Source organism: Corvus moneduloides, chromosome Z (assembly GCF_009650955.1).
Source record: "Corvus moneduloides isolate bCorMon1 chromosome Z, bCorMon1.pri, whole genome shotgun sequence".
In the NCBI taxonomy this organism is placed as follows: domain Eukaryota; kingdom Metazoa; phylum Chordata; class Aves; order Passeriformes; family Corvidae; genus Corvus; species Corvus moneduloides.
In genome coordinates, this window is record NC_045511.1 from 6,470,497 (window position 1) to 6,483,782 (window position 13,286).

Consider the following 13,286-nt stretch of genomic DNA (forward strand, 5'->3'; position numbering starts at 1 on the left):
TTTGGAAATGAAAGGTGATGCATCTGAGAACTTTCTTACAATCAAAGGTAAACACCCACTCAGTGGATTAAAGGCAGGTGAGATGGAGGTAGAAAGATATCTGCAACAGGTGTGGTTAAGCTGGTCTCTGATGAGACATTTAAAATGCAAAATGCAGACAGGTGACTAATTCTAGAACCCAAGTGACAGAGCAGAGTTTTAGAAATGAGTAGAAGAATGTGCTCTACACCAAAACCAAAAAAATAATGTCATAATGTCACAAAGTAATCCATATCAAGGTTTATGTGAATAAATAAAGTACATGTCTGTATGGCATCTCTGCTATTCAGGCTTAAGATGAAGGTCATGGAAGTTCCACCATGAAATAAATTCTTGCTATATTTTCTTGTGGTGCTATAGGAGGGGGAAGGTGAGGGTTCAAGAAGATCAATAACAAGCTGATGTGAATGCAAGACTTGCATTTTGTTCTCCTGCCTCCAAGGAGACCAAAACAGAGGGGATGTCAGAGGAGAGTGGTTCCATTTACACGCAGCAAAGTGAAAGGCAGTTAAATGGAAAGGGAAGAAGACCTAACTGATACACAGAGTATATTTGCATATTTACATGCTTTTATTATTAGATTAAGGAGGTATTTCTGATTAGGAAAAAATAATTCTTCTTGCAAAAAATTTTCATATATACAGGCCAATTTCTACCAAACCAGGAAAAAATATGTCACCTTTACCAAGTTATTAAAAGTTGTCCTCAGACCAAATTTGACTTTATGCACTCACTGTCTGGCAAGTATCAACAAGCAACTAATTTTTAGTTAGCTTATTCCTTGAAGTTTCTTCCAGGGATGTGTAGATACAGAAATGTATTGCTACAGTTTTACCATTATTGCAAGCATAACTAGTGGGGGAAAAAAAAATAATATTTGGTATGATTAGAGCACAGGTCAAAGGCAACAGGCACAAAACAAATCACACTTATCTCCGTTCAAATTGCCTGTTTCGTAGTGTCTGTGCTGTACAGCCTCCATGCTGACTCATGCCATTACCTCATGGGAAACTCCTCTAAAAAGTGATGAGCAGTACTTCTGTGATGTACATACATGGTGTCATTAGCTGTACCTGACTTTGCCACTGCTGTTGTCCTAATGAGATAGATGGAACTAAATTTTCTGAGATATACTTAAATAGCCACCAGTACAGAGAAGGTAGCAAAGAAACTTTGAGAGGAAAGAAAAACAACTGTGGCATTATTTCTCATGTTTTGTGATTATGAGGAAGAAGAGGAACTGGAAAATTATTTTGCCTTGTCTCTCTTTGTAAGTCCTCTGTTGACATGCTGTGTGTTTATTTTCAGTTTCTAAATACCACCATTTCTCAGATTTCCATTATTTAAGGACAGCTGAACAAACTGTGTACAGAAATCCCTTGTGAACTTCCTAGGGTTAGAGTTTTTCTTTGCTTGGCTCTCATCTAAATTCCTGTTCTTTCTCTTTCCCCTACAGAGCAATCCTTCCTCTTCTGGAACAAACCTTGTGAGATCCTTCTAGCTTTACTTCCAGCACAGGTGAACAGGAACCACCTTCCCCTCCCTGATTAAGGTAAATTCATTTTCAGCCTTCTCTGCGATACTGACACAGCCAGAGGAAACTCTAAGGCTGCAGCTTTGCAGCACTGTGAACACTGGGTTTCAATACTCAGTTTTCCTTTCCACAGAAGTATGCTACCTGCAGCATGAGATCAGTTAGCTGTTCCTGACAGAGCATGTTACAGTAAACAGCCTCTGATTTCATCATGCAGGCTTCCCAGCATTTTTTCAGCTGGGAAACAACTGTGAGAACAATGGAGGATAGGTCTCCGACAATAGGTGCAATGTCATTTACATTTCTGACAAGCTCTCAGCATTGCTTTATTTCAGCTGAGTTCCTGCCTCCATTATGTGACTGCAATGTGCCTGCTGAGAGATGAAATGCTGGCTCCTTGACAATAGCCAAAGAGGGATACACCCAGTATTGGTTGAACACAAGGTGACTTTCCCAGCTTATAGAGGCCTGGGAAAAGACATGAATAATGCTGGTGTAAACCACAATATCCAAAAGGTACTGAGCTTTTCCTCACACACATGCAACAAAAATAAATAATGGCCAGGTGGCTACTGTTGGTGCACATAATGACACATAAGCTTGTAGACCAAGTCTTTGAATGTTGCTGGAGAAGCTTCCTTGGGGTGCTTGGGATTTTTCTGTACATGAGCAATCCCTTTGCACTTCTCACGCTGCCCAGATTCCTGTAGCGCTCTTGCATTTGCAAGACAAGACAATGCCGTATGTGTTTTCTGGGGAGTTAGAGCAGGTTCAGAGAACATACAGAGCAAGTGTGGTGCTGGGCAGTAACTGGGAGAGCCTACTGTTGAAGATCCATTCACCAAACACCTCCACCAGGAAGATGGGATTGCTCATCTCCCCTTTCACAGCCCCACTAAGCACCCTCCTAACTAATTTCAATGGAGGATCGTGAGTAACCAAGCACAGGAAAAACTAAGCAGATGTCACAACTCCAGTACCTCAGCACAACTGCTCTCTCACTTATCTTATGAATTTACATTGTCTTTTCAAGGTCTGCAAGGCTATTTTTACAGGCTGAACATATTCCTTACCACCTACACAAGAGCATATTACATTGTCAAACTCAGCTTACAGCAGCCCACCCTCCCCACCCCAGGTTATGTGTCAAGACTGATGTCTCTGTACAGCAAAGCCATATTAGGACTATTTATAATATTGGGCATAAACTGTCTCTTGACCTGGGCTCCCAGGAAGATCTCTGAGCCCAAAATGGGTCCCGCACCACTGCAGACAATCTGTAAACTGTGCTCAAGCAGCTAAATTGCAGCTCGTGTCAGTCTTGGCAGGCCTGCTTTGCAGTGTTGAATTATTAACTTTCAAAAAATTTTTTCTAGAAAAAAGAATTGCAGAATTTACCAGGCTGACATCTCAAAACCCTTCAAAACAGAAGAATAAACCAACAGCATGCTCTTCATGAGAACATATGCACCAAATATTTCCTGTGCTCAGGGAGCTCTTCCTAAGACTCCAGGAGATGGTGAACTACTCATTAAGAAAAAGTTGCAATAACATTACTAACTCCAAAACAGGAACAAGATTTACAAAAGGTAAAAGAAGTTATCTTGTAGACTGATACCTTCTGCTGTCCAAACAATAAAGTTATTTTTCTTCCCTTTGTAAACCACTTTGGTGTTATGCTGTCACATCCATAACCACTACCTTTAACTGACACAGCGAGCCTTCTGTACCTCTTACTGCTTGCCATCAGAGTTTAGATCACTGTTGGATGCCCCCTGCACTGACCCTGACTCAAAGCTCACACCGTTTCTCAAAGCACTGCGGCTGCTTAGGCCAGACTTTGAGAACCGATGGCTCATTGTAAACTGCAGGAAGACCCTCAGTTCCGTAGGTTCAGGGATATATTTCCCCTATGTACTTCTGCCAACTGCAGTGTTCACCAGCAAAAAATCATGGAGTTCAGTGCATGTGGAGATTCTGAAGTTGCGGACAGAAGTTCAGCAGTCCTGACTCCTCTTTGCAGATGAAAGAGAGCCCTGTTTTGTACAGCATTTTGGTGAGAGAATTTTATGATCATGGGGAAGTGTAGAAACCTGGTCTAGACATTCCAGTCATGAGTTCAAAAAAAACCAAACCCAAACCGACAACACTGCTGCCTTGGAAGTCCTTCAAAATCACTCCTCTGTGAAACCTAAAGTGTTACATTAGAGTTTATTTCTGGGATCTAAAGCATGTTTTGGATATGTGTGTTTAAGAAATTCCCTACCTCCAAGAAGGAGAGGTCAGCTGAGTCTGCCTGCATGTCATAGAATCCTTAAGGTTGGAAGAGACCTTTACGATCAGCAAACCCAGCCATTAACATAGCACCACCACATTCACCTTGAAACCATGTCCTCGAGCGCCACATCCACAAGCTTTCTGAACACTTCCAAGCATGGTGACTCCACCACTTCACCAGGCAGTCTGTTCTAATGCTTGAAAACCCTTCCCATGAAGAAATTCTTCCTAATGTCCTATCTGAACCTCCCTTGGCACAACTTGAGGCCATTTCCTCTTGTCGTGTCACTTGCTACCCAGGAGAAGAGACTGACCCCTACCTGGACACAGCCTCCTTTCAGGCAGGTGTAGAGACTGATAAGGTCACCCCTGAGCCTCCTTTACTCCAGACTAAACACCCCCAGCTCCCTCAGCTGCTCCTCACAGGACTTGTGCTCCAGACCCTTTCCCAGCTCCATTGCCCTTCTCTGGACTCCCTCCAGCACCTCAATGTCTTTCTTGCAGTGAGGGGCCCAGAACTGGACACAGAACTCGAGGTGTGGCCTCACCAGTGCCCAGTACAGGGGGACAATCCCTGCCCTGGTCCTGCCGGTCATCAGAGACCCAAGGGAAAGAGAAGGGACAGACCCCATGGCAAAGGGTGGCTGGAGCAGGGAGAGCAAGATGCTGGTTCAGCCACAGCCTCTGCAAAGCTGAGGACTGTGAAATGGATAGACTTGAGGAATTTGTTTTGCATGTCATCCTGAATTATGTTGCCTTTTTTGTCTACTTAATATTATCAGTTAAGACAACCAATTTATGTTTGTGAGTGAGGAAAATTAGGCCCCAAGGCATAAAAAAGTTTAATTTTTCTGAATTGTTCAACAATGGCCTAAGACAATGATTTATTACAAATCACTAAAAATTTTAACCCATTGCTTGTGATTGTCTAGGATTCATAAGTAGCACAGGTAGAAGCACTTTAGATGCAAAAGACAGATAATTCATTTTCTTTCAGTTTTACTCAAAATTTTGAGAACTTTGTAAACTCTGAACAATATATTTGCAGATCTGATTTTTTTTTTTCCACAATCTCACCATCCTTTCCCAACTGAAAATGCTGTTAAAGGACAAAAAGTCCCTGCTTTTCATATGAAGGAACTCAGTGAATTACCATACCTTCATGGCTTCTGTAACTTGGATATTCACTGAAAGAGCAGTCTTTAAAATGTTTCAGGGACCTTGAAAAATTCTCCAAAACCTTCCAGTCAGATGCTGAGTGGCTTTGCTCTGACCTTATGCTTTCTTTTCTTGTCCACCTAGCATTGCCAAAGAAACAGAATTACAAAACACAGCATCAAGTTGCAGCTAACACTTAGCTGTAAAAGCAGTCCTAACATTACCACAATGTACAGGAGGCATCTCCAGCCATCTGGTTTCAGTTCCGCTTCTTTCTCAGAGATGACTTCGTTTAGTCTCTTACTATCAGAGAAAAGGTGGAGCAAAGCCTCCAAGTGGAAATTTATTGCTCTGCCTCTAATTTAGGAGATCTCCTGTTCAGATTAAAAGCTTGTTCTTCCAAAAAAGGTTTATTTAGTAAGAGGTTTCTGACATGGCTCAAAGCAAGAAATGACAATGTGTAGGAGATCACCAAGAAAAGGTTGATTTCAAATGTTTTTCTTACTGCTGCATAAATGCATACTATTTCTGTCTCCAATAATAAAATTTGCTAATCGTACCTCTGAGTCACTGTACTTTGCAACTCCTACATGTTAAAAATATAATACTCTCATTTATAGTTATTTATTTTTATGAACACTAGGAGTGTGCTGCACAGAAGTCCTTGCGTGTTTTCAGGGGTTTCACTTGCAAAGCCACATTCTTTTGATTACCTGCATTCCCCTTACTTGGTATTGCTCATCAGAACTGGGCTGTTTATAGTTTTTGATTAGTAGAACTTGACTCAGGCCAATAGCTTTCTTATAATATGAAGATAAATTCTTTCTTCATAGCAGAGGGATCCATCTGCACGAATGCCATTGATGTGATACTGCTTTTTCATTAATAAGCAAATTAAAGTCACAACCCACGTACATTCCAAGTGCTGGTTATCTGAACATGATAAACTCTGATGAGGACTCCATGCATGCTACTGTGAAAATACATGATGCAGAAAATCTTTTCTCTTGTCTGAAAAAAGCTACTTAAAACTAACAACCTTTGTTCATTGTGGTGGTGGCTAAGTCCACTTTACATCCCCCAAGTTGCCTTAAAATGGTCTCTCCTTACAACACTGTGCTACGAAGTTCTCCCTTTGTCTAGATTCTGCTGGTCACTGACCCTCTCCCCCCTCCCATCCCTTCTCCCATTGGCCCCTGTTATGTCATTCAACCTTGCCTCTGCCCCCTAGCCCTCAGACCATTGGTATTGGATGCTCTGCCTGCCTTGGAGAGCTTTCGGAATAAAACCAGTGCGGGCTTTCAGTTGTTGTTCTTTCTTGCTTCTGTTCCCTTCAGGTTGTTGCCATTAAACACCTTGGAATCGCATGCAGAGAACCCCTCTCACCTGTTTGTCTCCAGCTCATGCACAGACTGTGTGTGTGAGCGGCTGCTCGCGACCACCTGCAAAGCTGAGATCGAGTGCACGCGTGGGTGCTGGCAGAGTGCTGCCGAAGTGTCCCCACGAGGGACCCAGTAGGGACAAACGCAGCATCGATCCACCGAAGCCCTCTCCCATACCTCATGGCATATACATTTTACCCTCAATACAGGCTATATTGAGTAATAAGAAACAATTGCTGAGCACAGAATTGCAATGCAGAATGAAAAAAAAGAACGTAAAGAGTTTTTTGATCTCAGTGCAGCAAGCAGGAATCAATCAGTACACAACCTCTTCCGGACAAAGTGAGTTTGCAGTGCTACAGAGAGAAGGTGCAAAATTCACAGAGGCCCCAGGCAAAGACTGAAGTCAAGCTCTTTGCAATTGCATGTTTTTGACTTGCAGTGATGCCTGTCAGCCTGGGGAGTCTCTTGCACTGCTCAGACTTACAGCCCATATATGGGGTTTCTGCAGAGTAACTGGGCCTGGTGCTAGTGATGCTGGTGTGATTAGTGAATGGGTAACAGCTCTCGAGACAGAAGAGGAAACACCACCAGCAGGTCTGGCAAAGCTACAGAGGGCACATGTTCCTGCAGCATTCAGAGGAACCCAGCTCTGCAGTCACCTGACTCTCTGGAGCTGTCAAAGGGCATCAGTGAAATCACAAAAGAAAGTGCAGGCCTGGGCACAGGGTAATATGTATTTTGGACAGGCTGTCTGAGAGATGTGAAATCCTTGCTAGAGATTTCTTGTTCAATGATGCAAATACAGTCGTCTACCTTCGTGCATTTTTCTTTCATTTTTAAAAAGTCCTGTGCAAAACTACAGCCATAAACTCGTCCTATTTCCTGATATGTACAGCCCAAATTTGGGCTGTTCTACTTGCCCATCCATGGTGCTGGATGCACCATGAACTGTCTGACCACAGCAGACCTTTTAAGTACCTGTGTAGTCCATCACTGTTGCCACACTAGTTGCTGTGACAGACTAGCATTGGCAAAGCAGGGTTTCTCATAGCAACTCTACTCTAACCATATCAGCTGGGAGAGGAAAGAAGTAGATCATGAGAGATTAAATCCATGGGCAGATGGAACACATGACAAAGCAAACAAAGAAGTATGGTGAGGGAAGAAAGAAATGTCATGGAGTAAGTATGAGCTGTGCTGTAACAACTCTGGGGAAATGAGCAGGTGAGAAACTTAGTAGAGATAAGGAAACAGCTAGGGGAATTAATAGATATGCCTTGGGAGATGAAAAAATGTCAGATCTTCTAAGAGAAGAGCTTGGGAAGGTAGTAATGCCAACTCTATTGCGGGAGGATGAGGAACAGATGGGCCAAGATAAGCAGCAAGAAGATGAATACCAGGAATAACCAAAAGACAATGCCAGGCTTGAGTAACAAGCTAAGCCAACAGAAGTACCCAGAGTCTGAGAAATAACCTTCAGGAGACAATTAACATGAAAGCCATCTCATGAGAGCCAGGAGCTGTGGTTTGGAGATGAAGACATAAGATTCTTTCTTCAGGACACAGTAAGACTGAGGCATTTTCTGGTATTGAAGGTCTTTGCCTAGGTTTCTCATTGTAAGCAGATGCTGATTTTATCTGCTTTTACAATATGTATGTTGGACATGCTAGATTACAAACAGTAGTAGCTTTCAGAGTTGTTGGTGGAAACGATTCAAAGTTGCTTAGAATTATTATGAAATCACAGCCCTTAGTCAACCCAATGTAGGCTCTAAAACTATAAAAACCATACAAAAGGTTATATAAGGAAATAAAAAATAGAAAGAACAACTGCAGAGTTCATAATGATCTGAGGGTACATGAGCTTCTCTTCTCACCCTCTCACTCCTCCAGGGGTGCTAGTAGCAATCCTAGCATGAGTTTTCTATCAGGTGGTTTCTCTTCCCTTCTTTGGCGTGGCATACTATGGCAAGGGCCCAGAAAGAAGACAAAAGGCTCACAAGTCCCTCCTGCATTACTGTCCTTAGCTGCCACCCTACACTCAGTGACCCACCAGAGGCAAAAAATGTAAATATGGAAAGAGAGGGAATCTGAAAGGAGTAAACTTACCTCTGCTCAAGTGAGTATGCATGAGATAGTTATCTCCCTCTACCACTGGGTCTTCATCTTTGGAATCACCATCTCACCTCTGTCAGAAGGACTGTACGTTTCAGATTTCCTTGTGATTTTTCTATTTCTGGAGAATAGGTCATTCCCTAATTGGCTCAGCAACAGAACTGCCTGGCCAATTTTAGAGTGGGAGCCATCAGGGTGACCTGTCATTCTGCAGGCAATTTGATGGCATCAACCTTTCCTTCTGACAGAGAGGATATATGAGTGTGTACATGCATAGCATTCCTCCTTTATACATTTGGGGTGTAATTCTGCACAGCCTGTGAACCTTGCCCAGTTATTCAGCCCAGTGCAAAGTCTGAAGGTGCCCACTTTAGAAGGAGAAACTCTCTTTATCCTACTGATGGTTACATCACACAGCAATCACACATCCGGTGAAGCTTCCCCCTGAGTGAGACACCTTTCACTTACTCCAAAGTGTGGCTAATTCTGGAGATGTTTGGTGCTTTTCTTGGTCCCCTATGTGATAGAGTCTCGTTAGATGCTTTGAGCTCAAGGTGCCATCCTAGACAACACTGAGTGTGTACGCAAGGAAGCACAAGGGAGGTTCCTTCATTAAGAGATATACTGGGAAACAGCAGGCTTTTCTAGGTTTGCAGCTTTCCCAGGAGACACCTCATACTCTGCCTCTCCAAAGGTCATGACTAATCAAGTGATTTTCTAGCATGGCACTGGAACAGGGCATTTCCACAGCTTTTGATTTCATGACATCTAGATCTATTAGGACTGGATTTACCAGGCAAATGCAAACAAATACTGCTTTGTGGAAAGCTGCACTTCCTTCCCAACACCAAAACTTTCAGTGATTTCAAAGACAAATATTTAAAATGTGCCAACAAAATCTTTGCTATTGGCTTAATACCTACACTTAAAATATCTGCTATGAAAGCCACACCTTCTCGTCCCTATGCCTACGTGGGTTTAGATAGAGGAACAGAAAAGTTACACCACCTCTTCTCTGCTATTTATCATTTTCTGTATTTTTCACTCACAGCAGTAGAATGAAGAACATTTAGTATGTAAATTAATGAAGTGGCAATGTGAGTAATTTTACACCCTTATATTTTGATCATATTAGTACAAACTGGATATTAGCAGCAGCTGGTGAGTCAGCTCCTCTGAGCACAGGAAGAATCAAGAACATGTGCAACATAAAAATTTCTGTCATTCCTATTAAACTGCAAATATTTGTTCAGAAACCCTTATGATTAATTGGCATGAAGGTTGCATTAGATAAAAAATGAGTCAGACTGATAGAATACCAGCAGAATAAGGTCTCTTTGTTTTTCTCACCACTAGGGATGTATTTTAAAATCATTCACTTACTTGGCCTTAAGACACCACTTCATCTGCCCCACCACAGTGGCTGTGACGGTAGCCAGCAGCCAGGGCTTAAGAACATGACAAATAGAGTAAGGAGTGTGTGACCTTTCTGCTGATATATCTTCTCAGCTTCTCTCAGTTAGTGATTTAGGAACTTGTCAAACTGGAAGTTATGCCAATGGTGGACTATGATCTATGATGCTGCCCAAGTCATTTTCTAATTCACTTATGCTTTTAACAAATCCATTACAATAGACACCTTAATTTGATTATATACTTTTTAGAGAGGTAGTTTCCATTTCATTTAGTTATAACTTTTTACCTGATCTTATCAGTTTCTTTCATGGTGGGAAATCATGCTTTAATCACCTTATCTGTGCCATTTCTACATTTTGACACTTCTACCAGACCCTTCACAGTTATGTGGGACCTGTTATTATCTGAGATTTAGTTCCCCGTTTCATCTCTCCTCAGACAAAAGCAATTCTATACATCTGTTCAACTTTGACAACATTCTCAATCTATCTTCTACTTTTACTGTTACTTCTCTGACAAAGAGTGACCAGGTTTCCATGCAATATTCAAGGCATGGATAAACCATGGCTTTCAAGTAGCATGAGCAGCTTTTTTTTTCTTCTTCTTGTTATTCTTTATTTATTTGTTAATATTTGAGGGCATTCACAGTTAAGTTACTGACAAAGCTAATAGCTCTACCTGGAAACCATCCCCTGCTTTCTCTTACACCATATAACTGGAAGAGAGTAATAATTTCTAACATTACCAGGGGGCTAACCCCTAGTGAACAATGCTTTCAAAAAAATCTTTCTAGAGTGCTAATTTAGACACTGTTGCAAACTTATAACAATAGCTATTTTTTCCTATGTGCATTATTTCATACTTTCTAGCATTATAATATGCCCTTTCATCACCTTGTTTTGCAACAAAAGATACCTTTCTGCAACCCTATGCCATCACCTTATGACTGATCTGTCCTAACAGCTATCTGTAATCTGTAAACTTTGCCAACTCACAATTTATCCCCATACCTGAGCATTTAACAGCAAGCTGGTCAGCACGTGTGAGTACTAGAGAAGCTTGAGGCAGTCCTTCATTTTTGCTAGTAATCTTTAGGTGAAAGATGAATCTTTGTTATTACTACTGGCTTCTTATCTGTTATTCAGTTGCTTTTCCATTCCAAAAAAAGCACTTTTGTCCTGTGAAAACTTGGGTGCACTATTAGTCAAAAAAGAGCCACGTCAAAGCCTTTTATTTCAGATTCAGATACATAATTTGAATCTACGTATGAAGAACTTTTCAGGTTCATACAAGAGTTCTAGAAGGTTCATGAGGCATTACCTGCAAAAAAAAAATCCTTTCTGCTCCAAAATGAAGTCAAATGTATACATAGTAAATATATGCTTCCATTATTTTATGATGGCTAATGTTCAGTTCTACTATTTTGTAACAGATAGAAATTTGCAGGGTACAGGTGCCAGGTGCTTTGGTATGTATCTCCAAGGATATTTCTCCACACATGTTTTTAGAGACTATCAGCATGCTAATTATCTTCTGTGCCTACTGAACTATGTTTAAGTGACATATTAAGAGTCCTTTTGATCACAGCTTTTTTTTTTTTTTTTACCATTGGTTTTAACAATGTCACCTAAAACATTCTTTTTAAAATTTACTTCTAAATTGACAGGAAAACACTAGATTCTCTCTTTCTGCAGTGAGAGACTGTTGGGCCAGACCCATTCTCCATGGCCAATACCAGCTGAAACAACTATTCTGGCTTTTCCGTAGTGAGTCTTTTTCTCCTGAGGGCTCCTTTTGACCTCGGCTATCTGTGGCTAAACAAACTGACTTTGTTCTCCCTCTAATTTCAAAAAAATGGGAACACCATAATGCTGCCTTACTTCTATTCTTGAAATGGATTTTGTGTACTGCTTGAAAGTAACTCAATAATTCTTTCTTTCTTTCCTTCCATATCAATTTAAAAAAATGTTGCTGTGTTTTCTGTGCTCCTGTTACCTTGTCTGCTGCCCTTCCATTTTAAGGTTGCTGTAATCACCTTAGCTGTTAAATGATGCTGTAAAGCAGACTCTAAAATCATGTGTTTTAGGTGTGGAATTTCAGCCCGCAGTAATTACACAATGCATTTCCTGCAGCTGGCCTTGTACCATATCGTCTTACTTTTTATACTTCTTCCAGCAAGTTTGCAAAATGCTTAGTCTAATTAGTATTTCTTGGTGTTATGTATTGCTATTTGTGCTGAATCTCTGGAGAACTTCAGCATATCTGCGGACAGGTATAAATCTTCATGTTCTACATATTCGCATTATAGAGTACAAGCTCTTTTTGCTGTGGCAAAAATCAATATGTCTTAAAGGATGAGATAATTCTGTATCAAGGCTAAGTAATTTGAATCAGGTATGTTAAGCATGTTAACCAAACCACACACCAAAGATGTAATGATTAAATGTTATAGGGTAATTCCTTCTCAGACAAATTATCACAAGATATCTTACAGCAATATCACTGAGCTATGAGCAAAAGTGTCCATAAGTAAAGCATCAAACTCTCATTATCACTGACTTTGCTATCAAAGCTTGTCATACAAAAATATGCAGATATTTTAAATGGAGATCAAATGATATTCAAATTCTAGTAACCCAAAGCAATCATCTTAATATTGCTAGGTTTATATATCTTCTCAAGATTAGAAAGGCAATTTTAATGTACTTTTCATCTTTCTATTTTTTTTAATTCCTTGCCAAATCATTTTATTTCATCATTCATACACACGGCATCATTATAGTCAGGTTGTACAAGAGTGCAGAGCTAATTTTCTTCTTTGAAAAACTACAGAGGAGTCATAAAATGCATAGCTACTGTTGTGATTTTTGTGTAACACTGTGAAAAACAAATTCTTGTTCTGAGCTTTGGTATATAGGATCCTAAAATATGTATTTGGAAACAGAGAAACAAATTTTAAAAACTGTACTGAAAAATATGGAGAAGTTAGCAAATGTGAATGACCACTTGGTGTGTGTGGTTGTGGGGTAGTTAGCAGCTGGTTCTTTGTGTGGCATGACTGCCTCATCATTTAAAGCAATTGGCCTGAACATAGTCAGGTCTCCTCTCAGGAGTTAGTTAATGGACACCTAACAGCTTCTTGGTGTCTTTATTTTCTCCACAGCTTATATCTCCCCTGCCATTGCACAGACAGGCTAAACTTCTGCCCTGAGATGCTTAACCTAGAGGCTTTTCTGGCCTGTGTTTTCACTGGCATGGTTTTTGGGGTCTGCCTGTGACTGTCACAATAATTCATTAAAGACAGGCCATGCCACAGGGACAGTTATTTAAACAAGCTTGGCTCAGTGGAGCGGGTCTGCAGG